Source organism: Vidua chalybeata, chromosome 4 (genome assembly GCF_026979565.1).
Source record: "Vidua chalybeata isolate OUT-0048 chromosome 4, bVidCha1 merged haplotype, whole genome shotgun sequence".
In the NCBI taxonomy this organism is placed as follows: Eukaryota; Metazoa; Chordata; class Aves; order Passeriformes; family Viduidae; genus Vidua; species Vidua chalybeata.
The window spans coordinates 41,958,482-41,985,087 of NC_071533.1; the positions used below are offsets into that span (position 1 = coordinate 41,958,482).

The window sequence follows — 26,606 nt, forward strand, 5'->3', positions numbered from 1 at the left end:
AATGATGTTTGTTGAAATAAAATATAATTCACATTTTTGGCTGAAGCTAGGGTGTGCTACCCTTGTTGCAAATGCCTTTTTTCTTTTTCTCGGTGGCATTTTTGCTGTGATCTTTTAATATCAATACAATAAGGCAACTTTTAGTCAGAGAATTAAGCTCACAAGTCAGAAATCAGCAATGTTAAAAAATGGCATGCAAAAGTGATTTTTCTGCTGCTGTAGAATTTTGCCTTACTATTCTTTCAAGCAGTTAGAAATTGATACATAACTCAGGTTTCTATATTAATGTTTGAAGTACTTTAAAAGCACAGACAATATTTCCTGTCATTTGGCAGTCAAATATAATGTTTTTCATAATAAGGGATTTCATTTCATAGCTGGATATTTTTCAGTCAATGGTTTCTGCAGAATGTTACAGCAGATTGGATTTTCAATTCCACATCTAATTCTGCAGATTAATCAGAAGTTCCAATAGTAACTATTAATTAGGCTCTCTAGCTATTTTTCACTTACGTACATGAATTTTAACCAGAGATTCTGCATTAACTCACCTTTTGCATGCACTTTTATTCCACTAAAAGCTGAATTGCAGGTATGCACAATCTGTTGTTGGTGAGATTCATATTAAAGTGTTTGGTGGTGACAAACATTTGGGAATTTCTTTGCTATAATAAAAGCATTTAATAATATTTTTGAAACAAAGGGAAGAGGGGTAATAACACTGTAATGTACCAGTCTGACTGTTCTATATTCTGTAGCAAATGACCGGTGCTGAACTCTAAATCAGGATAGTTTATAGGTAAAAGTTAAATTTGCAATTAATTGAGCTTTGAAAGTTGTGTTGGCAAGTAATATTATCATATTCCAAATATAGATCAATTTAAATGAAGACCAACTTATATATCATTTTAGATCAAATAATAAAATTACATTTTTCTGAAGGCAACACGAGAACAGAAATATGCAGAGTACAAGTACACTCTCGTCAAGTCCAGCAGTACGTAGAACATCAGCACTGAGATCCTTGCTAAAGCATAGGGCTTTTTTTTTCTACTGGCTGGTTGAAGTAAACACTGAAATACAAAGATATTCCCTTTATGGTGACAAAATCTTGGATAAGAATTAATAATCGGTGATGACTGATCCGTTGCATGGTTGCCTAGAGAGTTAATGTGAACAGTTAAGCACACTCAAAATTGCTCATCATGTAATCCCAATGAAATCCTTCCTAAACCTTGTAAAAACATTCCCAAGTACTTCAAAATTAAGTCTCTTAATGCAATTAATCCAAATAGTTGCACTGTCCAGGGAATGTGTTCTGGTTATAAATTCCTGGTCTGCCAGTGATTTTTGAGGGTCATGGATAGTTGATACAGACACATAGTCAAATTTTTTTTTTGTCAGTTACCTGAAAATAAATAATGCTTTGAGTGTTTGGATTCTTTTATTAGTAGAGAAGTCTTACTTTCCTTTACAAAAACACCCTACACTATTATAGCTTTGTTTTTACAGCTGCAGTTATTGTAAAGATATAGCTCAAGGAGGTTCTTTGGGAACTGCAGTGAAGTATCAATATAATATTATTAACCCAATTGTGAATATCACCTCTAGTATGAGAGTTTTGCATTTATTTCATTGTTGCAGCCATACTAAAATGCTACAGCATACATACCATTCTCACTAAACAATGGGTATGTGTTCAAAATGGAGTAATTAATGGATTAATGGTTTGGAAGTAAAAGGGATAGTTGAAACTTAGTAATTCTGTCCTAATTTCTACTTATTGAAAACTGGTCACAGACAAGCATATTCTTAGGGTTCCAACTAATATACGAAAGAAGAAAGAAGAAAGAAGAAAGAAAAATATTATAGAAGTATATATTGTACTCGTAAGTTCCAGAGAGGACATGTTTTCAAATTAGACAGATAGAGGATGCAAAAAAACCTAAACTGCTTAGTTACGTGTGCATTTATATTTTTTTAAATAACTATTTTCCAATATTGTCACAATATTACCAGAATTTCCTTGGGTAGTGATTAAGAGTATGACAGTTTCAGAGTATGTCAATGACTGTTTGGCTGTAAACAAGACACCACTCTTTTAGAAACGATAGCTTTTTATCTCTATAGCAATCCTTGATTTCCCTAGAGATAAAAAATGCAGCACCTTTGAAAATCTGGGCTAGTTTGATGTGCTAGTTTTCAGCAGAGTAATTTTGCCATTTTCAGTCAGGAATTAGATATGGATGGCTTTCAAGCACCGAAGATCATACTTCTTTCCAAAGAGATCTTCATACTGTATTAATTTCATGGACTTTGCTGCGGGGACGGGGCGGGGGGGGGGGCACAGAAGCAGAAATAATCTCTCTTAAATTTGATTTTTTCTGCTGCTCAGACCAAAGGGTTAAATCCACTAGAGGGAGTTAGGATTAAAAAGAGACAGGCAAGCTATTCACACTCCCTAAAGTTCAATAATAATCGAGGTCCATCAACTATACTATATATCTAAGGTAATGGAAACTGTGAACTCTCTAAGTAATCAGTGGCAATAGGCAGACACCCCACCAGACAGTGATTTAGAGCAGGGGCTTCATTAGGTCTCTCTCTCCATTAGCCACACAGGGAACAATAGCAGTTCCTTCTATTGGATACCCTGCTGTGAACCTTCAAGCAGTCACCTATTTCCCTTATAGAGTGTAAGGGGAGAGTTATGTCAGAGAATATGACTCAGTTGTATGCTGAGCCAGGAAGTGCCAATGGAATTTCCTAGACGCCTCTGCAGTCTGGATTCATAGCAGTGAAACAGCTCCTTTGGTTAGAAATCCCAGGAAAGCAATTTTTTTTTTTTTTTTTTTTTTTTTTTTCAAAAAAGAGAATGTGGCAGTTTCAAGCTGCTGGAGCAATCCAATCAGTAGTGTCTACTTCCCCTGGCAAGTGGAGAAAATTGATCCTAGAGCATTCCTGGGAAAGTATGCAGTAGATTAGAAAAGGCACTGTTCTGAGCTGTTCCTCCTATCAGAATGCTTTTTCTTTGCATAACATGCTTTGGTTTTCACAAGAGCTATGACTATCACCAAGGTGATAGATTTGATTTAATCATTTACCTTAGCCTGGAATTACCAAATATAATTTTCAACATATGACTTCTGAATGTAGCCACCTCAAACTTCATGTTTTGTAATAGAATTACCTCTGGAAGGATATTCTGATCTAAGGCTGTGATCTTGCCATTATTTGTGACTGGGGCTTTTGAGATTATGAATTTAATTTTGGCTTGTTGGAAGTGAATCTGTGTCTTAATGGTGTTATTAATAAATTATAGTCTTAAGTATTCAGTATCCATCTACTTTTTTATTATTTTTTATTGAAATGTTTTACTAAAAGATTCCTCTTATTTTCTCCATCAGTGTACCTAGTAATCCAGTGAAAATGACAGTTCCTTTGTTGACAGCAGATCAACAGTCCATAGGCTGCTTCAAATCATATGGAGTACTTTGAACCTAGATATATTCCTTGTTGTATGACTGTTTTAAGCCAGCAGGAGAGAGACTTACAGAGACCACTCCAAGTGAGACTACACTCCTCACCGTGTTTTTGTTTGAGCTGACCACGTGACCATTACAGGAAACTACATCTCTTGAAGCACACTCCAAAAACAAGATGTGTAATGGTAGTTAAACAATTCCACCTATGTATGAGGTATAGACAAAATGGTATCAATTCTTGATTTGTGAGCACATTCTAGGTGGAGATGATTGGCTACAGCAGTTAGCTTCCTAGGAAAAGACTTGGCAGAAGAATTAGAATGTCTCCTCAGCAAGTTCACAGATGATATGAAGCTGGGAGTTTAGTTAAGTGAGGGGTTTTTTTTGTGGTAGAAAGCAAAACTGGAGAAAAAGAAAGGTCCAAAAATATATTAATTTGTTCAAAGATGCTCACTGTAGTACACAGATGATGCATTTCAAATTTCTTTCCTGAATGTTTCTTCTCAGAATATTATACCCAAAGGAGAAAAGATATTTTACAATTCTTAAAATATAGATTAGTATTGGAGTAGAATTGACTTAGACCCTACTTAAATTTAGAAGTCTGGGGGAAAATTGAAAAGAAAAAAGTTACTTTATAAGTTTGTATCTTAAAGGTTCTTACTCCCTTCCCAGATACATACTCTTGTTGCTTTTAGATACTCAAGTCTGTCAGCGTAGATGCCTCTACCCATTCAGAACTGCATAATCTAATTTACAGTCATAGTTTAACTTCATTTGAAGAAACCATATGACAGCAATGTGCAAGTGCCTCAGGGTGGGGACAGCAGATCTTACTGAAGCTGGATATTCATGGGATGAGTACAGACAACCTTCTTGGCAATTTATGAACACTGCTCATAACTTTACTGCATCTTGAGACATAATTCAGGGCCAGTAGTTTCCCTTGTTTTGTTGATGGATATTGGTTGTCCCAAATTAAATAAAAGTTACTTCACTTGTCTGGAGGAGAAAAAAGAAACATTTAGAACTTGCAGTAGTTTATTCAAATGGTAAAATCTTTAAGATCTTTAAGATAAAGTGTCCACCAGTGCCTGTGGGCTATCTACATGCTAAAACAGATGAAAGGAGAAAATCGGTACCTGGAGAGAGGCAGAAAAATTCTTTGTAGCCTTCTTGCTTATATTGCAATTTTGTGTGCACTGCTCTGAGGTATATTCACTTATGGTGTATGTTTTACATGAAAGATTAACACCTCAAGGAAAAATAAAAGAAGTTAGGAGAATATGATCCTGATGAAGAATTTACCATATTTTTTTCAGTGTTAAATGTTATACTTTAATGCCATATTGGAAAATATTACTATAATATTCGTTCAAAAGCATAGGTGATGTTATTGAAGCACGGACAGAAAACTCTTCAACTAATTAAAGTTGAAAAGTGATATGTTTATTACAGCACCGGACACAAGCAGAATTATTTCCAAAAGCATGTGCAAAAAAGTCACAAACTCCTGCTCTCTATTTGTCCAAAAAGGTTTTACATATTCAGATGGTATCCAGGACGGTTTCTACAGTGCTTATTACATAAGTATTAGCTCTTGCCTGGTATTATAATTCGCTGACTATCCATTACAGCTGTGCAATTGTCCTCTTTCAGTGGGCTTCTGGGGAGGAAGTAAGATGTCTTATTCATGGTAAACTCTTCACCTATGTCAAGATGGCAGGGCTCCTTGACTTGCGGGTCACAGTCCAAATCCCCTCTCATTCTTAGAAGTCAGTGGTATTTATGGCTCCTGCACTCTTACAATACTTCATATTATCACCTCTCATTCCCAGCCTTGTTTCAGTTATCCCCACCTGGTATCAGTTGATTTCCTTGTTAAGCTCTAATCTCAGTATATGATCTTTGCTAACTCCATTTCTAACTTAACCCCTTGACTCATCAGAACGTTCATGAAGCTGTAATAACAGAATAAAAAAAGTGATAAGTAGTTGGGCAAAATACAGTGAGAGTGTCCTCGTTCTGGCCAGGACAGGGTTAATTTTTGCAGTAGCTGAAAGGTGGCATGGCTAGGACCAATTCTGTACCACCTCAGGTCATTGCCAAGGGTGGGAGAAAAGGACTCTTCCAGGGAGAAGTGCCCTCGCTGCTCGGGTAAGCATGGTGCCAGTCCCTCCTGGAGGAAGCAGTTGGGAGCCGCTAGTCCCGAGCCAGAGGGAGTGTTGGGGGTGGCATGGCTTCAGTCAGTTGAGCACCACAGTGAGCATTTTTGCATGTGAATCACTTTCTTGTAAGCTTTTAATAATGTTGCTTTTTTTTTTTTTTTTTCTTATCTCATTGCTGTTTCCAGTAAATTGTTATCTCAATCCATTCATGATCTTTGCCTTTTGTGCCTCCAGTTCTCCTCTCCAGACCTCTGCAAAGTAGGAAGGGAGGGCAAGGGAAAGTGAGGGAGTAGCATGTGGTCTGGAGTGTCTCAGTGAGAGTACTAAATTAGAGGATACTATTCTTAAACCACAAAAGAGAACCATAGCAAAAATGTTGCTCTATCTTAGCAGATGCAATGAGTTCTTACTTTTTTTTGTGACACAAATAGTATGATTCTTAGTACCTTGCTATAGCCTTCATCAGCTGCATGTGTATATGCAGCACTCCATTTTAATTAGTCTGAAGATTCAAGGCTTAGAAAGAATAGCAGGGGTCTCTAATTATCTTCACAAACTAGTGATCTGCCCAGAAAATGAGGAATGAATAAGCATTAAGCAGTCAGAGGCCAGTACTTAATCACAGAGAGAAGCAGGAAGAGTGGAAGATAAAGAAATGCAATTTTTACTGATTTTGCAGGGCCCTGAAAATTACTAAAAATAATCCTTCTTTAGTAAAACACACCAATACTAGATATAGAGATTTATGATTTATTCTTACCAGTAATATTAGACTAGATATTTTAGAATATTTATTTTTTCTCATATCTGTGCCATACTTTTGATCTTTTTATTTTACATATGTCTATTTATGCATCAGTAGCATTTCTTGAAGAATTCTTATGAGAATAATGTTTTCCAAGCATTGTTTGCAATTTTTAAGTCCAAGTTCAAGTTCCAAGGAAATAAAGACCATTCTTTCCTTCTTTTGAAAAAAAAAAAAAAAAAAAAAAAAAAAAAAAAAAAAAAAAAAAAGATGACATTGGGATTTAAATCATTACTATTCACAAACTGGCCCTGACAAAAAAAGGCTGGGGATTATCTCTTTAGCAACTTTTGAATCAAAGCTGCATTATTGATATGAAGCTAAAAAGGCTTTGCAATTCTTTATATAATTAAAAGCAACTGTTATTATGGAAATTTTTCAGAACAGCTGTTGTATTGGAAGAAAGGTTACACTCTTCTCTATCAGTAATCCCTTTAAATCTCTGACATGATTCATTGCTCCTCAGACAATGCCAGTGAATTAAACAAAACTGGATGCCTTCCATACATATATTTATTACTTGTAACCCTATCATCAAGAAAGAATGGAAAACAGAACTCAAATTGGCTAATGCAAGTAATGTGAATGTCCCATTTTATGAACTTTATTTCTATTTTTGTCTTCCAAAATACTCATTTTACCCAAAAGTGATGTCCAGCTTCCTGCCTGTCCCAAAGAGCTTACAATCTCTACTTTATTCTTGAGCCTTAGTCAAGGGTAACAATCTGGAAGGAAAGGATAGATCTTGCTGAGTTTGGTAAAGGCTAGAGACAGTTTTGATGTAGGATAAAAAGCTTTAGCTCTTTATGAATTTCTGCCTGTCCTTGTGGAGATTCAAAAAAGATTTTTTTCTCCTGGCTGGAAGGAGGCAGCATATCATTACTGTGGCTGAGGTTTTTCATTTCGTTCCTGGCTTTCAAGCCAGGAAAGCAGAGAAGGGACAGCCAAGATTTTTTTTTTTTTTTTCCTCAAGGGGTTAGAAGGAAGCAAAAAAAGAAAACAAATGTGGGCCTCAAGGAGGAGAATTGGTAAATGGCTTATTGGGTTTAAAAGTGAATAGATGTAGTGTATTTTCTAGTGAGAAAAGTCAGAAACAAAGAAGTCTGGACTTGTACAGAAGCGAGAGGATGTCTCTTTTTCAAAGTCCAGATCCTGAGGTGGAATAAACCCACACAACAAGTGCTGGCCGGAGCTTTGTGCGGCGGCGAAGCGGCGCGGCAGGACGGGGCTGCCGGCGGCCCGCGGGCACGGGGAGCGCGGGCCGGCAGCGCGCCCGTGCGGCCCTGCGGGACAACGGCACGGGACAGCCCGGGGCTGCCGCGGGTGCGGAACGGCCCCAGCGCTCCGGGAGCCGCGGGTTCTGCTTTGTCGTGTCACGGGGAACCATGGGTTCTGCTAGGTTCCATCACAGGGAGCGATGGGTTCTGCTTACTTACATTACAGGAAGCCACGCCTGGACTCCAGTGTGTAGCTTTGGATTTCTCAGCACGGGAAGACTTTGACGAACTAAAGTAAATCTAGCCGAGCTCCATCAATATGTTTAGGAGCTGGATGGCAAGAAGCTGAGAGGGCAGTGTTTGCTTAGCAGAAGAGGGTGGCAAGGCTTTCTGCGCTTCTCTGATTCTGTCTTCACCTGCTTAAGAAAAAGGAAAGTTGTTAAGGATGCCAGAGGCTCTTCTCAGAGGCTCACAGCAAAAGGACAAGTAGCCATGCAACACATTCAGGAATGGAAAAAAAAATATATTAAAAAAAATAAATTAATGAAAAGAGGTTAAGAACAGGAGTAGGTTGTCCAGAGTGCATGTGAAATCTCCATATTAAGAGAGTGCTCTTGGGGTAAAACCCAATGGAAGCTGATGTCACTTTTAATATTGCCTTGCTTTGAGTGGGCCTAGCTGGGCAGAGGTTTCCTCCAATCTGCTTGTTTCCTGTGAGTCTAAGATCTACATCCTTCATCAGCCAGATTGCTCTTGCTGTGGTTTTGAATTCTGTGTGAAATTCTTTGTTACTCAAATAAATTGCAAATCGTATTGTGCACATGCTGCCAACTCCGACTTTATTTATTTTTTCCCCTCCTGAGAATGAAATAGTGTATCTAAGAGCTGTTGGCAGAGGACTGTCAAAAACAATTGCTGATTAAACTACTAGAGCAGTAAGAGGTGGGCTTCTGTACAAAAAACTTTCTGATGTTTTGTGAAGTGGGGAGAAGGTTGCTTTGGCAACAAGGTTATTTGGCTGAGTACAACCTGACAGAACGAGGAGGAAGAGGTTTGACAGGAGTACCAGAAAGTTCAAAAAGGACAAAACCTTTCTTTAGGATGCACTTTTTCAGTGTAAGAGTTGGCAACATTGCAATACTATGACTGATTTATTCCTTTTGCTTTCAGGTATTTTGAAGCCTCTCTGTATTTCAGCCTTTGGCTTTAGTTCCCTCATGCAGATTTATGGTGATAATGGTGAGATTTTTGTTTAGTGTGGCCCATCTCAGATAAGAGGGTTGTTGATAACTAGTTGTGGACTGTACCTGTTGTATTGCCCATTTTTATGTCAGAGCTAATGAAAAAAAAAAAAAAATAAAAAAGAGGCTGTATAAATCAGTGAATAAAAGTGCCATCACTGTAAAAGGTTTTAGACACTGGAGTAACTAGGGAAAGAATAATATTGGCTAATACTAAATAGAATCTGATGAAGAAAACTGAAAGAACTTAATAAAGTAAAACAAAGCCTTCTTCTGGACTACAGAAACACATTTATAGGATTTGTATCCACAATAACATAAACTATATCTGAATCATGAAATTACACAGTAAGTATACCAGCTGCAGTAATCTTGGGTTTAAGCAGACTGCTGTTTTAAAATGTAGAGCCCCTGGACTCCTTTTGTAATAGTGGGAAACTTCCACTATGACTTCCACTATAGAGATTATATAACACTAGCTATAGAGATTATTTTTACAAATGGACTAAAAGCTGTTGAAACTCATAATGACCACTAAATGTCTTATTTTTTATTTATTTTTTCAGAGGGGGAAAGACCTTGCTTTAACCATCTGAATGCTGACTTGCCAGCAAGGAAATTGACACCAGGAGATTCAACCACTGAAAAGCAGCTAGGGATACCACGTAAGTAACAATGTTGCATAGATCACTACCTGGGGTGGAAAATTATCCAGAGAATTCTGCATCTGTAGAAGTCTCTGTACAAAGTAATTTAAATACTTCAGCTAAATAGAATCTGCTATCAAAGATTCAAATGAAAATGATTTTTCAGCTTAATATGGTCTGGCTTGGGAGCATTTTCATAAAATAAGTTGCTTTCTCTTAGGAGTTGATGGTTTTGAGTCTTTTTTTTTTTTTTTTTTTTTTTATTTAACCTGGGAATTTGCATCTCTCTACCTCCATTAATTAGTAAGTCTTCTTTTGAAAAAGTAGAAATGTGCTTCTATGAAGAGCATTTCCAGTGATCTGGCTGCTGAACTGTCTCTCAGGTATCAGGAACCAAAATGTTTAGAGCTCTTCTCTAGAACCTTATCAACACTCTTCATTTTCTGGCTTGCAGCAAGAAGCAAAGAAAGTCAGTGAATTTCTCCTGTAATTGGTGTAATATGTTCCCTGTGGATAACATATCCAAGCAGGTGGGCAGCATTCTTTTACATCAGCTATATCATCCAAGTAATCTCCAAACAAAGGGTATGATGAATTATTTTGTGAGAAGAAATGTCTGCCAAGGCACCCTGGGATTAGTGTTAGAACTGATTTTATTTAACATATTCATTAAAGATCTGGAAGAGGGAGTAAACAGACTGTTAATTGAATTGGCAAATATTGCACAGAAATAATTCTAGGATCCTAGCTAGATCTAGCTAGACTAGAAATAAATGCAGACTAAAAACAAAGACAAGTATTAAGAAGATAAGAGCAATTTATGAATACAGTTTCTCTTTGTCTGCAGCCACATTTAGGTTATTTTACAGATTGTGATTGCTTATATTTTTGTATGAGCCACACATTGAAACACTGTTTATATGCAATGAAACACTCACCAGCTTGAGAGAAGTAACAGCTACATAAGATACAGAGTTTCCTTTTTAGCACGGGTGAGGGGGCAAGGTAGTAGAAACAGTATGGTTTTGTTCTTACTTGAGGAAAAGAGTAAACTGCAGTACTCTTCAGAGACAAAGTCTATCCTTTACATTTACCTGTCAATATCAGTATACCTTTTATCAGTATAGGATTTTTTGACCAATTTTAAAGTATTGGAGTGAAAGGAGATGACTAGAATTTGACAGACCCCTCTACAGGCACCCCAACTTGATACTGGTAACTACTTTTTTTAGGTTTTCAGGTGGATTAATTTACTTCATATTTTTATGAGTAGCCTTTAGACAAAATTGCATATGGTCTAACAATGTCACAACACTTATTTGATTATGTTTTTCTAGAAACCATGGTGGTTTATTTTTTTAATTAAATCTCCTTAAATTCCTTACTGAAATAATGTTGTATCGGCAGTTTCATGATTTTGATAGGGTTCCACATCAATTTATCCATGCTGCAATCACCACTATAGTTTCCTGTTTAAAAATGATTTTTAAAAGAAAAATGAAACTCATTATTTGTTATATGCCAATTTTCTACAAGGTCTTGTAAAGTACACAAAAGAATAGCTATAATCACCGGCTCTAAAAATCCGGCACATACAAACAACATAGAATAAAAATCTACTTTATTTTTCAGAAGCCGTGAATGTACTTCATGTGTAATGATCTGTGTGGAATGTGTATAGGTACGACATGTTCCCTCTCCCTGTCAATGAGACAGAGATGTCTAGACCACAGTAATGTGGGCTGTATGCATTTCCCTTGGAAAAGTCCCTTGTTTCTATAAATCATAGATAAATCTGCACGGCATGTGTTGAGTTGGAAATAAGCAGCCTAACTGTAGGACAGAATACTGCAGTTCTTGTAGTGCTTGGAGCTCTGCTTTAGTTCTACGTGCAAGCATAGGAAGCAGGCTCCTGATCCAGCAGCGCTCTCAGGAGGAAGCTGGCAATATAGCAGAATCTGAATAAGTCAGAAACTAGAAAAGTATTACTGCAAGTGCATCTGTCAAACCTGGGGATGCAGGAGAAAATGAGGTGATGACAGGTTCAGCAGAAAGAGAAATAGCATAATATGAAGTGAGTTAATGATGCCAGCAATTTTTAGCAGTTGAGAAAGTAAGGGCTGCACAGGCAAGGTGGCACTCTATGATTTATGTGCAAGAGGTAGGCAAGGTGATATTTTTTAAAGTGCAGGTTTTAAGCTGCTAGGCTAAGTTCAGATATTCTATTTCACTGTTGCCCAGGATATAATTTTAAAAACAGCTTTGCTGGAATTATTTGTTTATTCAGTGATTTGGTCTTGTGTTCCAGACTAAATGAGATTACTTACTATAAAGAAATATTTATTGATAATCAAGAGGTTTGGTTTTTTATGTCACATCTAAAATTTTATTTCAATTGAATTATTACTCCTGACTCACCTATGAAAAGTAGCAAAAAACTTTAATTGAATTAAAAATACTTATTATAAAGATTTTCTTTTTGTTAAGAAGTCATTTTTCTTGGCCCAAGATGCCTGTTACTTTCATCCCACTCATAAAAAACTATAGCATGGGCTGTATAGCAAAAATAAGTCATGCCATTTGAGGTACCTGAGTTATAATTCATACTAACAGGATAAATATTAAAGGAAATAAAAAGCAGTAGAACACTTAAATTGAGCTTTTTTATTTTCCTTATGAAAATCAGTGAAAACTGAAGAGGTGAAAAATCAAGGGACCTTTCACCTGTCCTTGGCAAGAATTTCTTTTCAGTGTCTGTTTGCTACAGCTCATTTCAAGGTATTTTGTGTGTAAAAATGAGTGCACTTCACTGTACAGTGGTGTTATATGTGCAATGTATGTTTTGTGAGCTGAGCAACTTATTTTAGGAATGTATTTTAGGAATGTTAGGAATATATCTATATGTTATAGATATATAAAAATATTATTAGTGTCACCTATGTTTGAAGATTTCTATAAATTAAAGAAGATAAAACAAATAGAACTGGGTATTGTGTTCAAACAGTGTTCATTTGACCCTTCATATTTCCAGGTTTGTTTACTATCTCAAACTTATTTTCTTGCTAATTGCAGTCAGGGTATAAGCTGCTAAATTTTTCTTTAGGTGATGACTACCTACTCTAGGAAGGGTTTGATATCTCTACTTCATAGGTGTCTAAACAATGTTTAATGATTAAATTTCCAGCTAAAGAAAGAGGCTATCCAGATGTAATATTATTCAGTGCATTGTATGTTAGTGACGTTTAAAAATAATAAATAATAGCTGTCAAAGGAAGCTCTTTGAACTAAGTTTGCAGTAAGTAATAATAAATAATCCTGGAGGACAGCAGTTGAAATTTTAAAAAGTACGCATGCAGTAATGTCGGCTTGTAGTACAGTAGTCACTAGTCACTGTGAGGATAGTGGGTTTTAAAATGGGAAAGGAAATGAGATGTGTATTTATCAGTGTATGACTAATGTGCTGACAGGATCCTAATTATGCCATGAACACAACAATGCTGTAATACAACTTCACCATAAGGAACTTAAGTCCATAATATATTTTATCAGCTGCTCTGTAGAAGGAAAAACCTATTGAAATAATCTTTTTTTTTTTAAATGGGACTGATGAAGAGGTGTTGATCATTGAATCAAGTAATGAATTTTCAAGATCATGGTAATCAGAGAGGGATAAGTATCTGTTTGATGTGGGAAACATCTGTTAAAGAATTTCTCCTGAGTCTCATCAGTAGCTGGCAAGTCTCATTGCTTTAGCAATGTTTTTTATTATTATAGCTCTGTCTATAAAATGGCATAATATGTTTTGTACTACTAGTGTCTTCTCACTGTAAACTAGTAGCAGATGTTTTAATTGCAACTTTTTGTTAAAAGTTATTACAATATATTGCATAAAACAATATAGTGCTTTTCAACTGCATAGTAGTCCTATATTGAAAATTTCAATTTCTGTACTAATAGAAATCACTAAGTATGAAAATAACCTATATGTAATTTATGAGTGACGCATCTAACTTTGTTTAGACCTAGTTACTTTTCAAATGAAGAAGTAACTTTATCCTTAAGTGTGTTAGCCTAAAAGTAGATGTACCATTCATTACATGTACTTCTTTTTCTTGATTCTGTACATAGAAAAGACAGATTTCCTAATGAGCATCTACTGAGAAGCTTATCAACACACTTGCACTAATCTTAGAACAGCAAGCTACAGAAGTAAATAGGCTAGTCTGTTACAGGAATTGGTATGCCAAACCCTATTTATCTATTAGTTTAAAGGAACTGATGGTGGCCAACATCAAATACTCCAGCAAAGTTGAAACAAATTGCACAGGGCTAGCATCCATTAAAAAAAAATCAAAAGAAAGATTTTTCAGTTAAGCTGAGTTTGAAACTAGCTTTTCACACTGCCTGATATCTCTTTGTCAATGTTAGAGTACTCATACTTAAGAACTTTACCAAACTGATTTTTTTTTTTTTTGGTAGTGACTTTGACATCATTATACCTTTAGGTCATTTTAAGATAATCTACTGTTTTCAACACAAATCTCATGGAAAAAGGAGATTATTTACAGCCCAGTCTGTAAAACATACCCTCCCAACTGGCAGTGCTTGGGCTGCAGCAATGTTTTGGATGAAGGCTGGGCACACACTTATGTACACACTTAATCTTCTTTAAAAGGGACAATGTATTTTCACCAAACTAAAGGAAAAGGTTCATGTGGAAAACATTATTTAGCTAGTGTACAAAATATTTAGCTGTTCTACTTCGGTTAATTAATTCAATTTGAGCAATGTTTGAAGAAAATGCTTTTTTGATGTTTAGAATGCTTGTGTATTCCAGACCATGCATCACAACATTAATTTTGCCTGTCAAAGACACCACTTTATCTTATTCATTCACTATTTACAAATCTTCACCAGACTACTATACACAGTAGAACTGACTGGAAAAAATCCAAGATGTACACATTTTTCTTAGAAAATGAATAGGGTTGAAGGGAGGGAAAGATTTTAACTAAGAGATTCACAATAAAAGTTCAAGCCTTCAGAAGCTGAGTTGTGGTGCACGGTGTGTTTTGCATAACAGTTGTAATAGCAATGATGTTTGAATAAGGGGATTTAGTATTATTTCACTTTCATTTCCATGCTTTTTTTGCTTTGTCAAAAAATCTGATATGACTAGCAATTCTCTAATTGCTTTACATCTATGAAAATATATTTTAATATTCTGTCTAGTGTAACAACATTCATTAAATTACAAGCCTTTTCTGTCTGCTGCCATTACATCATTGTTATCTTGTGGTGGGGAGTTCAACACATTAATTATGTGCTTAATAAAAATATTCTCTTTTAACTTCAAGCCCGTTTTCTTGAATCAGTCCTTACTCTTAGATTACTAAAGATGATAAAGATGTGTTCCCATTTACTTCTTAAGATTCAACTTAGATTCACTGCTTTTCAGAAGTCATTAGCAGTAGAAAATAATTTAATCTAGAATGGAAAGATTTCAGAAAAATGAATTTAAAATACAAGCTTGTGTATGCGTTCTTGTTTTACCTACAGTGTATTATACTTTAGTATACTTTAAGAGCACAATTCAACCTCTAATTTACCTGGTAGTTCCCCTTTTTTTTAGCCCTGATGTCTACTGGTCACCCTCCCCCATTTCTCAGCTTTTTTTTTTTTTTTTAATATGCATTAGATTTAAGCAAATAAATGCATACTATATGGAGTATTATCATCTTTATTTGCATGTTGTATCACCTCTAACAGTCTGTTTCTTTAGAATTACTTTAATCTGATTTTTGCTTCTCTCAAAAACATGCCTATATTAAGCATACCCAGCATCTTAATACAAGAAATGGTTAGCAGCACTTGTTTTACTTTGTTAACAACTGTACTAAAATCAGTATTCCTAGGGTAGTGAAAAGTACCTTGCCATCTAACATAAAAGGGTTATTTTGCTCCTGCAAGTAAATTCCAACTGCAAGATCACTGATGCATGCAACAGACCTGGCAAATATAAGTAGTTGTCTGTGTGTAGTCATAGCTTACAGGTAGGAAGATTACGTAGCTAAGCACTCACACTTTTTGTGTGATGCCAGATGTACAAGTGGAGAAGGATTTCTGTTTATATGGGAACAGTAACTGTACCATTAAAAACATATCAACTGCTGTGAAGTATTGGAAGAATTTGTTCCAAATCTGAATTAAAAAAACTCTGGTAGAGGATGACAAAAACTTCAAAAAAAGAAAAAAAAAGGAGGCAGACAGATGGTGGCAGGTGTCATCTTTGGATCCAGGTTACTTTTATAGTCATCTGACTCATGAATTTCTCTCATTTATTACTATCAAAGAGAGGATGAAACAGCTTAGCTTCAAGGCAATACCTAAGCCCTTTACATCTAACTCCAAGCACCTGGCTCACTTCAGAAAGAAAAGCTACTCATCTGTCAGTCTCCAGCTTGAAACTGGCAGTTTCCATGCACTGTTTGCCAGGTACAATTACATCAGTTGGCACAAGACATTAGACTCCCTGGTAAACCATCACAGAACTAAGTTCCCTAGTTTTAAGAGTTATTACTTTGAATTCTGTTAGATGCTGAGTTTTCTGATAGGTTAGTATCAGAAAGATTGATAACAAAGGATTTAATAATGAGGTTCCAGTCTTCTAGAATCCATCAAATCCACAGCAGAAGATCTTCCTTAAGACAATTATTACTTGTTCAGTCTGAATTTAAATAATGTCATATATTCATCAGTGGATTCCCAGGTCCACACAGAGATGCATTGAGATAGATTGTGCTAGAATGGGAAAGCTTTTCTAGTTAGACAAGTTATTAAAAACACTAAAGAACAATTGTTTTACTGAATGTCATTTTACTATACATTAGAGCAAACCAGAGGTATGTACGTAGTAGTTACCACATCTCCATATATTCACCATGTTTCAGGTGAGGTGTAGTAGCTAACAGCTGGGAAGTAGCTGTCTCCAGTTGAGCTCTAACAGAATATTCACAAATTATTAGCTTTTCTAGTCTGAGAAAGGAGAATTATTTATAAAGTGCAACAGAACATAACGTCTTTTAAAAAAATGCTTCCATTTGTTGTCCACAGAGTAGACTCTTAAAATTAGCTCAGAAAACGAAAAATAAGGGATCAAATAAATTGTTTGCAATAAATAGTTTCCAAACATACCTCCTTTGACTTTATTAGGCATACACTGGGGAAGAACTTGGTCCGCTCTTTCTCTGGCTAATACTAACCTCCAGTTGCTAATGCCATTATTAAGTTAATTGTTTGGATCATCAATCTGTGTCAACAAGCCACAGAGTGCTTGATGAGATATCAAGCATCAAGCTGTGATGCATTAAAAAATGATGAATTTACATCCAGGTAAAACAATGCCCTTCAGCTATAATAATGCATCACTACTTTGTTTACAAATGGGTATTCATCATGAGACATGGCAAGCACAGACAGTTTTGAAGGGGAAAGGCATTAGCACAGTAAATGATCTTTGCAACTAAAGCTGAATACATAGCAAAGTGAAAAAGGAGGGCATGTCAAATTATCTTTTCAGAAAGGAATTATGAATGCAAATTCACACTGGTGTTGCCTAACTCACATTAAATATTAACAAAAGATTCAATTCAGTATTAAGATGTCCTTTATCAGAAGAGATGAATCAACACAATAGCCTTCTTCCAAAAGTTTCATTATTGAATAGAATTTCTCAGTATACACTTTTGGATCCTAGAATAAATTGTTATTCTTCTACTCAAAATTAAAAGCTACTTCCTCTAACAGGCAGCAGGTGCCAGTGGTCTACCTCCCACCATTCTGGCAGCCAAGGAAGTTTCAACTATGTTGGCTGTCCCTCTTCATGCTGCTTCTGCTATTGGTTGGGAAGATTGATATTTTGCTAAGCCTGTCAGCCCAAATAACTGTGTGATCACATCACAAGTAAATTTAGTGTAATTAATCTCACAGAGGCATTGAAGATACTACTGCATGGGCTCAGGAAGCCAGAAAACATGCAAAGAATTGCCAATTGCCTCTGGTTTCGAGCAAATTAGTAATGCTGGGCAGATTCTAGTTATCAAAAGTATGCCTGCCTGTCCTATAATCATAACCAGATTATTACATATATATTTCAAGTCTAATTTATTGGTATTAGAACTCTGGAATCATTAGTAATGTCTAGAGGACTACCTTCCAAGCCATGAAGTCTGAGTTCTTCTGACACATTTCTAATTGTCCAGAAACCCCACTCCAGTGTTATTTTCCAGTAGGCAATTCAGATGGGCAGTGCTGTGGACACATCAACATAAAGAATTTCACAAAGCCAGAGTATAAATTAGAGGCTCATTAACACCCTAGCAGTAAACTTATGCCGTGAAGATCTGAATCAGTTATTTGTTAATTCTAGAAGCACCAAGCCTCTGACAATGTATTCTTTGGGAGAGGAATGTATTACACAAAATGTAAACATGGCAGAAATCTCTAATCATATTATTCAGGCTAGTTACCTAGTTAACTTTCTTATGAATAAATTGTAAGACTCCTGAAGCAGCTTTCTTAGGCTGGTCTGTGTCTGAAAATTCTTAGAGTAGTCTTGGTTGATGTCTTCAGCAATTAGGTTGCAATTGTCTCAACGGTATAGTTTGACAAGAAAAGAGTGTTCTGGTCAAAGTGACACATTCTGATGGAAGTTTTGACAGACAGGCAATAAGTATTTCTGCCAGATAACAAGTGATTCTGAAGTTAAAGAAAATTTGTTCTTTCCTCAGGGTATGAGAAAAGAATTTGTGAAGTCAGTATGCTACCAGCACTCATTGCTCTCCTTTCTCTGTGCAAAATACTTGTCAGCCTGACCACTTAGGAAAAGAGGAGGAAACCTCAAAATGAGCAGTAAGACTTTCATGTTTTTAACACCTCAGTTACCTTTTACATTAATCATATCTATCTCAGAGCACATTAAATTTAAAATAAAACTGTCACTAACTTCGGGACAGAAAGTAACTTTCCAACTTAAATTTGAAGTATGCTGGCAAATATTTTGTTTCTGAAAGGACAAGATCAGCAAGGAATGGCTTTTTCTTATTATAGAAAGTGCACTGACATTCAGAATAATTTTATACAGCTTCAAGGCCGTAAGTAATGTCTACAGCAACTATATGTTAACAGTGCTCACTACCATCATGCATTATTGATTGTTTTTCATGAAAAAATGCTTTTTTTTCCCCTTGGTTGCAGGGTTGTCTTCCAAAGTTCTGTGAAAAATTACAATTAGCTCTAAGAATTGTTTGTATAAGGCAGAAGAATGTTTGCAAAAATAGCCTGGAAATGTTGCAACAATTCCCATTTCGGCATTACATCATTAAAGAATCACCTTTGTGTTCAGAAATTTAATTTGCAAACACAAGTGTTTACAGTTCATTTGGCTGAAGCAATTATTGTTTGTCTGCCTGGTATTCATTCTCTTGAACATCATTGCTTCTGTAGCAGGAGCAACCACACACAAAACAAGTTCTGAACTGCTGCTGCTCAGTACACAGGATATTAAAGCAATCCTAAGCAGCGTCAATATAATTTTTTGTGGTGATCTTGGTGAGATAGTGAACCATCTGTGATACTTCAAGAGTTGTTCCCGCTGTGGGAGCAGAAGCTTTCAACAGAGAGGTAGGGAAAACAGCTGCGAATGGTAAATTCTACTGTTATCTGACTGTAGCAATAATAATAAGTTTCCTCAGATGTTTCTTATTAGTGTGGTTTAACTTTCGAGCGGAAGTGTTCTTGTGCTTCATCTGAAATTCCAGTCTTGTACCTTCCTAACAACACATGTAGTATAAAAATCTCACCTGTTTTAGCCTGTAATTCTTGTCTTTTTATATTGGGGAAAATAAATAGTTCAGTCTACTGCTCAGAACTCTGATTGTTTTGAATAATTTTGTTGATTTGTAATATGCATCATTCACATTCACAGTATATTGTAAAATATATTTCAGTACAGCAAAGTAATGTATCTAGAATTACATAGAGGGAGCTCTTGCTTTGTTTTTCCAATGCAGTAATGTGTTATTTCCGGGCAATGAGGCATTTTTGTCATTTGTTATAGACTAAAGCAGTAGCAGTAGCAAGATATTGTGTTATTTGCTGACTTTCTCATATATCTTACCTAGAATAATTTTCTTTAAAATGTAGATATTTTCACCTACTATTTGTTTCATATAAAGACATTAAAAGAATAAACTCTGTGTGAAATTGATACTTCATGATCCCCCATTGATCAAAGAAGAAATTTCTCTTTCTAGAGTGTATAAAATATGAACAGGAACCCTAAAAAACTATCAGTAGAAGAATTAACACTTATCATAAACCTGCGTAATTTGGTTCCTCCCTTTATCTTGAATTTTTAACTACGTATTTGGTTCCCATCATTGTTAACCTGTTATTTAATCTGCAGTTGCAGTTCAAAACTTTTCATGTGTTCAACGTGCTTGTTGTGTTTCAATTTTCCTTTTCCTGGAGTTGTTTGCTTTTCAGAGAATGTTTGAAGTTCGGCTGCTAAACAAACACTAGAAAGAATAAGATTTCCTTCCCTATTACTTATATGGAAAGCATTCTTTTCTTTTTTTCCTCTCAGGGAGTCAGAGGGTACATGCTTCATGCACCCTTAGGGTGGCAAATAGAGTTCTGTGCAAGAAAAAGAGGCCCTTATACCAGAATCTCAATGCTGCATGTACTAACAAAATACTCTTATGGGTGTGATATTTTAAAAGTGGCTGACTTATGAACCTATTTTCTATATGACATTGTATTCATTTTGTAACTGTTTACAGTCTACAAGTGAGACAAAGTATTTTTAAAAGCTGTTAGTTGCTCAGCAGTTTTTTAAGAAAATTACACCTGCCAAATACAGCATAGCTTGTGAAATTATATGGTATAGGATCTACAAGTTTTGACATTCTTTACAATTCAGTGTGCTAGGATTTTTGCTCAATAAGCTAGAATACTTATGTGAACTAGCAGACTGTCAGTCCTGAAAGACTAAATAAACTGGCTGCTCAAACTGGATGCTGAAATAAGTTCTGTTAGCTGTATTTTGAGGTGCAGGTGCTCTCACATCATCGTTCTGCCTGAGTTATTCCAATAAATCTGTAGATCATGAAGGATTTAACACACACATAGAATTAGCTGGGATAACTCAGAAAAGTGAAAACTCTTGTTTTGAAAAATGAAACTCTTGTTTATAGAGGTGAAAGTGTTCCAAAATATTTTGAAATACTTTAGAAAGCAGATTTTTTTTTGTCAAGTTAATGATTTAAAAAACTCCTAGGAAGTAAAGCCACTACTTTACATGTCTACTTTAGTTTGAAATAAAGGTGTTTGCCCTTGCATTTTTAAAATATTTTATGGGTTATCAAGGTAGTGTTTACTTTACTAGACACAATCTGAAACTTTAACTGATCCACCAGCATCAGCAAAACAGAATGAGTGGTTGTAAAATCAGTGTTGTTGAAGGTCAAATACTGTTCACTGATTGGCAATCGCTGACAAGGCTCTTTTAAATGGTTCTTGTCTGAAAAAGTATCTTCATGTTTAGGGAACAAGAGCCCAATACTCCTAAGACATCTAATTTCAGATTATCCCAGGATAAGGAGACAAGGTCACTTCATCTTGTTCCTTGTTTAGTTTGGGGGGGGGGGGTTGTTGTTGTTGTTTCGGTGTGGGGGTGTTTTTGTTAGGGTTTTTTTTAAGAATGGCAGTATACTGGAAAAAATATTTGGAAAACATTGGAAAACATTTAGAAAAAAACTTGGAAAGCATTTCTTTAGAGGGTGGTTATAAGGTTCTGTTCTTCTTAAGCTCTGAAGAGGAGTATTTTGGCCTGGGAAACAGTAAAGCATATCCCTGGCTTTTAGTGTGAATAAAATGTGTGTCTCCTGATTGAGTTTCCAAGGTCTGCTACTCTTACCCTCTTACATAAGCTAAGCAAGGAATTTTTTCCTACTTGGTTCTTGTAGGTGTCCTGCTCTACACTGCTGTGTTCTTAAGCCCTGTAGAGTCCAGGTTAGGGCTGTAGATTGGCTTTAAGGCACTGACTGGTACAATGTGTCAGGTGATGAGGAGAGCCAGCACATGGCACATCTGGCATGCCCTACCCTTCATCACATGGGGCAGCCTGGGATGGGGACAAGAAACACTGGTGTGTGTGATGGAGATATTCCATCAGGCCAGCCCTGTGAAGACAGTCTCAGTGCACTCTACCTCATGAAGGCTGTTACCTGCCAAGATGCTAATGCAGAGTACTGCCCTGGCCCAGGATTTTCAACACTTTGGTTATGGTGGGGTAAGGTAGAGCTCTTTATATTGTACTGCACAATAAGGTTGTAATAGTTGTGTTACAGGAAGGTTGGAACTGGAACAAATCCTACAAGGTCTGCTGTGTAAATGCAGGAAGGACACTTTATGGAGAGTGCTTATAAGCATACTTATACTAGAAAAGCCCATGGGAATGGTGTGGCCATAGTCTTTATCAAAAACTAAAAGGAAAAATACCAGGGATACAATTGTAATGCATTTTCTCTACATCATATTATCCCTGAAAAATACTGTAAGAAAAGCAGCATGTTAAATGGTATTCTTGGAAGAATATGGGAATTTTTTTTTAGCAAATTGGGAAAGTTGAAGGCAAAGAGAGTAATACAAAATGAGTTTCTTACAATTTTTCTCTTTTTTTGTCACCATGAGATTTCCAGTTGTTCAAAAGTTTAGCAGTATTTCAGCCAATTATACAAAATTTCTGGGTTTAGCTGTCAAAACACGCTGTTCTTCAGATGCCGAGGGTTTGTAGCTTACATTCTGTGAATGTGCAGTAAGCTTTTGTGTTATCATGGGCCAAGTGATCTGTCAAAAAACCCAATAACCACAAAAAAAACCAAAAAAACCAAAACAAACCTATATCAAAATACCACTACAATTAAAATTAAAATTAAAGAACTCTAGCCAGCGTGTTTTCTAGGCCTTCTCTGATATGTGTAAGTATTTGTTAACATTTCTACAACGCCAGTACTAAAATTCTTTTACTTTGGAAAAAAATCCCAAGTTTGTCTTTTGATTTGGTTACATATAGTAATCTTATAGTTCTTATAATCTTATAGTAATCTTACAAGTTCTTAATTTCTTGCTGGTGTTTGCTATAAAGTGACTTTCCCTGAATGAAGACTTTACCAATGCAGCAATGCGTTATTTTATGGCCATAAAGAAATAATAGTTTGTAGATAATAGTACTAATAACAAGAACATTATTCCCAGAGGGAACACGAAGTATGTTTCCTTGAACTTGAAGATCTAAGAGATTGTATGCCATAGCCAATTGTCACAGGTTTGTCTGGTTAAGCAATCAAAAAAACTGACACTCTGTCCTATAGTAATAACCTTCTATAATCATGCAATCCATAGTCTTTGATCCCAGATGAAGGAAATCTCCTATTTTTCTACATACACTTACTGATAATTGTCTCAGATTTACACATACAGATCTATATGTGTTACAATATTTCTGCTTTATCAGTGTAAACATTTAAATGCTTGTGTTTATAGTGCCTGTTTTGAAATAATTACATTAGCCATTGAGTTATTTGTGTGAATCAAGTCAAACCTGACTGGACTTAGATTTTGTTCCATCTTTTGAATATTTCATCTAGAATTTACTGGTTTGTGTAAGAAATAAAACACAAAATGCTGAACTGAGATATTTCTGATTATCCAACTTCATAGCTTTCCTTTTGTACAAAATTCCAGTAATTTATACAGATTATTTTGGTAAATACTTTTACTTGGTGCATATATATTCCTCAGAGTAGCAAAGACCAAAAGATTTGAAACAGAAATTTGCACTGGAACTGGCAGATGAAATAAAAACAATCCTGGGTCTAGAAAAGGATATAAAGGTTCATCCAAGAAAAATGCCAGTTTTGATGCATAATATTTAATAACTGTTGATCAAGTTGCATTGCAACTCTGGGTCTTATAAAGGTCACAAGTAACTGTTGTCAAATCACACTTTGACAAGAATTCTTGGCATGAAGCAAGCATTTCTTACTACCTTTGCTCAGAATAGCCAATGAATTATGTCTTTCAAACTTGCTGTAGATAAGAGTGATAATTCAAGCTAATTTTGTGTAAGTAATAATAACTAGTTAACAAATTTGCATGAAAATATTGACCCTAGGCTGGGATTTAGTAAACTTTATTGTAGTAATTTTTGTTTATATGCTGAATTTAATTTTCATTTATCTCCATTAATTTGATGGTCAGTAAAAAATTTAAACATATATATAAATGACAAAAAATAGGCTCATATTTGCAAAGCATATTATAAAAATAATCTGTTACATACCCAATGCCCTAACACTTATTCAAAACTGAACAATGACTGGAATCTATCCAAATGCAGACAAATGCTGAGTACTGCCAGTATACTGCCAGTATAAAACCAGTCTCTCTTGCAAGTATGCAGTGTCCCTAAGGGAATAGTGACCCATACATTGCCATCCATAATAGCTACTTTCCCAGGAATAGAGGGGAAGACAATGTTTGTACAACCAACTTTGGTAAGTTGAACTGCTTTTTCTTATTATTTTATTGTGGTTTAGAGGCAATCAATGCACTCAGAGAAAGGACTGTCTTGCTAGTTGCGGTATCAGAGACAGAGGCAGAAGAATCAGTCAGAGCAAGTGTTAACTCTCTACTCATCAATTGCTCTATCTTGCTTTCTACTTGGCTTTTAAATTGCCTTTTCTGTTTAGCAGTGAGTTTCTTCTTGTCCTTTTGATTTTGCTATAACTTACAACTCTTTGTCAACATACTTGGAATATCATTACACAGTTCAATTTGAAGGCGGACCTTTCAAGCAGTGAAATATTAGCCCTTGCCATAACTGTCCAAGAGCAAGGATGGTATAAAGGAGACAAAGAAGAGTCCAGAAGGTTTTAAATTAGGATTTTCCCCATCTCAAACAAGGCCTACCAGACAAAAATACCCCCACTATTCTTAGCAGAGGAGGATGTTTCTGATAGCAATTGTCTGATTCAGACAAATTCTTAAATAAGGATAAGCAACATAACTCATTAAATAAGTAGGCTTCCCCTTTGACACAAGTTCCACATTCTCTCCAGGGTTTATGACCATGGGAAAGGAAATACAAAAGTTCCTAGACTTTTATGGGCCAGGCAGACAGAATCTGAGCTATTCCAGAGGAGCCTTATCTTCTTCTTCTATGTCACCATTCTGTCCTCTAGTTCATGAAAAGAAGGAGCTATTCAAAGCATGTCTAGAAGGATTCAAGAGTTGAAGAAAATCCCATGCACTGTAAGAACACTGTGGGTGGGAAATGCCTTCTTCACAATGAGAAAATAGCAGGAATTTTTTTTCTTTAATCAGTATATACAACTATACTCATTGATGGAGATGAACTGCAGGATTTTGCTTTAGCAGAGTGAGAAGAATTCACTGGTGTCTCATCTTTTACTTTCTTGTTTTGTTTTGTTTTTTTTTTTTTTTCTTAAAACCAGAGCCCTCATGTAGTAGGTTGAAAGAAAGCAGCAGAAAGCAATGTGAAAGGCAGGGCTCCCAGGTGGAGAGAACACAGTGTTGCGCAGATGTTAAGCCAGACTTTACGTAGACTTGCAGGCATAAAGGTTCCTTAGTGAGATCTGTAGCTGAAGGTACACATCACCTCTAAGGGGGGAAGCTCATTCAGTAGAGAAGTGTGCAGTAGGCAGTGGTGATAAAGGATGAAGATGATGATGAAGACAAGTTTACAACATGCTGTTTCTTTAGTGCTACATAATTTTTGTGAAAATTTGTTCTAACTCTCTGCTGGATGCTCTTGTTTCTGATGCCATCAGCAATGATTGGTAGTATGCTAAATAGATACAAATGATGCACTCATGTTTATAATGAGTGTTTATATAATAAACATCATAATGTTTATTCAGTAAGCATTATGGAATAATGTTTACTGAATACTTAAATAACTGTTATCAATTTTGCTGTGATTTTTTTGTGTGTGTGCTTTGATTTTCTCTAGGCCAAATTAAAATGTACAAAAGTAGATAAAGGGAACTGGGAGGGAATAAGGGTGATTCTCAAGTGGTAGTTGCTTCCTATAAAAACCTACCACAAAGCACATTTGATGACAGTTGGACTGAATTTTCCGGCATCTTCTGAAAGGAACGATATTCTGTTGTCTGATTTAAGAAGTAGGGCTGATGAAGAGGTTTACATGAAAAGTGTACTATAGGTCTAAACTAAAACCTGAATGCAGATATGCCCTGTGAAGAATAGCTTGGTGTAATATCAGGCAGAAGAAAAAGAGAAGTGAAATACCTTATCTTGTTTCTCTAGTAGATCAAGGAAAAGAATGTTTTCTCAGTCATACGGCACATTACTCCATGTTGCTGCTTCTAATAGAACTGTTTATTTATAATTCTTTGTAAAGTAGCCTATTTGTTTTCAAATATGCTTCATTCTTTTAAGCTCCTGGCCCTTCTTGTGCTGCCCTCATCAACAACAACTACAAAGTTTGCTTTCTCTGGCCAGATTGTGTAAAGTACTGAGTTCTGTTAACTCTACTAAATCAAGCCTTAGCTTCTTCCACGATCAAACCTTTCAAATCAAACTGCAATATAAATGATCAGTGTTAAAGATTGCAATACAATGGTTGTATTATATGTCATTGACAAGTCAATCAAGTTACAATTGTAAAAGTAATAGTATAGAATTCCTAATGTCTCAAATGCTGATGTCCAGTCTGCACCAATGTAAATTCATAATCTGCTTTCTGAGATCACCTTACCCATCTCTTGTCATATTATTATTTACTCTGCTTATTAATAAAGAAATTGTATTCTCATATATCTAACTTAAAGGTTGATAAGCATAGACTGTAGATAGGGGGAGGAGCTGCCAATCCATTCTTGTAAGAAGTGAAGAGCAGAGAATTACCAACAGAAAATGTTCACACAGATGCCCAAA

General features: G+C 35.8%; 1 long non-coding RNA gene across 4 annotated transcripts in view; it reads left to right on the forward strand.

Moving 5' to 3' along the window:
- LOC128786837 (uncharacterized) overlaps nt 1-26,606 on the forward strand; it is a 146,505-nt gene that overhangs the window by 521 nt on the left and 119,378 nt on the right. For 2 of the 4 annotated variants that reach the window (XR_008430489.1, XR_008430490.1), the window contains exons 2-3: nt 9,483-9,581; nt 10,018-10,093. This is a non-coding gene — a long non-coding RNA (uncharacterized LOC128786837). The remainder of the gene's footprint in view (nt 1-9,482; nt 9,582-10,017; nt 10,094-26,606) is intronic. The other 2 variants (XR_008430488.1, XR_008430491.1) reach the window with 1 other exon arrangement.